General features: G+C 39.5%; 1 protein-coding gene across 2 annotated transcripts in view; it reads left to right on the top strand.

Moving 5' to 3' along the window:
• The window catches only part of OPHN1 (oligophrenin 1), a 278,254-nt gene that overhangs the window by 921 nt on the left and 275,770 nt on the right, over window positions 1-1,563 (top strand). The gene's annotated exons all lie outside the window — the stretch shown is intronic.

Genomic DNA, 1,563 nt, shown 5'->3' with positions numbered 1-1,563 from the left:
GTATTTCTGACTGCTGGGGGAGGCCAGAACTACAGTAAGAATAATAAACATCCCCACCATCGGTTCAGGCAGACCCACCCTTTCTGCCAAAGCATATACCCTGGAGAACGGAGGGCTAACATTGGGTGGGGCAATCCTTAACTTTCTTTCTTCTTGGCTTGAAAATGGATTATGAAATTTAAAACCACTGACAAATCTAAATGCTTATAACTTGCTATAATTGTTTACTTATTAATTAGATGGTGACTTTATGCAACACCTGCAGTCTCTAGCCCCCAAAAGGGACAGGTTATGGTATTCACTAGACTAGAAAACCATAAAAATTGCTTGTGGAGAGGCAGCCACTGATTAGGACTCACTACTTTGAGGGGGAGGAAGAGGATTCATATAAACACAGAGTTGAAAGGATACTTGTAGGAATGTAGTCTAACTCCCTATAAAATGCTTAGGTTTGGTCTATGATGTTCTCTTACAAAAAAGAGTTCAGCCTCTCCTTGAACTCCCCTAGTGACAGACAGCTCACTACCTTGAAAGGTGGTTTGTTTCATTTTTGTGACTCTCATTGTTAGAAAGTTTCAAAGTCAGAGTAAAGCCCTTTTTTGACATTCCAGGTGTTGTATGCTCTCTCAGCCACTCCTCCCCTGCCTTCCTTCCCTCCCTTGCCCCTTCTTTCCTGAAACTTGCCAGATCATGTAACCCTAAAATCTATAGATATGGTTAGAAGAGGCCTAAGAAAAGAATGTGGCCAGATGGGCCAACTTGCTAAGGATTTTGTCCTCTATGGAAGTATGGATGCTGAAAATAGTGGAGGTAGGAAATATGTTCCAGCCATGAAACCACCCTCCATTTTCTCCTGTCTGCTGGAATGGATGTTAAACACCTGCTTTAGCTAGAGGCTAAAGCAAGATACTTGTCCTGTCCAGACCACAGAACTGTTTGTCTTCCCACTCTGCCCTTACCTAAAAATCTCCCATCCAGGCAGCTTTAATATATCACTACTGATGGCAATGTCTCTTTGTCTTTTAATGATACCTTTTGTTCTAATATTTTTGGATATGTCCCTTCCTACTTACTCCCCTAATATCTTTTTTGAAAATTTATTTTTTCTATTATCAAACTTTTTTTCTCCTTTCCCCTTCTCCAGAAAAAAAAGGAAAACAAAAACCTTGTTATATAGTTGAGCACAGTCAAGTAAGACAAATCCCCATATTGGAACATTTTCAAAATGTGTGCTCGTTCTCCATATTAATCCACCACTTCCCTGTCAGGTGGTGGGCAACCTTCTTCATCACTGGTCCTATGGAATCATGGTTGAGCATTGCTTTTATCAGTTGTTAAGTCTTTCAAAAATTTTTGACCTCTTACTATCTTTTGTAACAAAGCCATGTCTTACAATGAAGATAAAAAGGGGGGGGGGATGTCTGTCTCTCTCTCTCTGTCTGTCTCTGTCTCTGTCTCTGTTTGTCCGGGAATTCACTGTCCGGGCTCTCTCTCTCTCTCTATATATATATATATATATAAATATAAAATGATAAACAAATAAACACATATATATATTTATAA

The sequence above is a fragment of the Petaurus breviceps genome, unplaced genomic scaffold, assembly GCF_028583685.1.
Source record: "Petaurus breviceps papuanus isolate PSGF00001 unplaced genomic scaffold, PetGlider_PUasm1.0 400, whole genome shotgun sequence".
Taxonomy (NCBI): Eukaryota; Metazoa; Chordata; class Mammalia; order Diprotodontia; family Petauridae; genus Petaurus; species Petaurus breviceps.
This window is presented reverse-complemented; position numbering and strand designations above follow the sequence as displayed.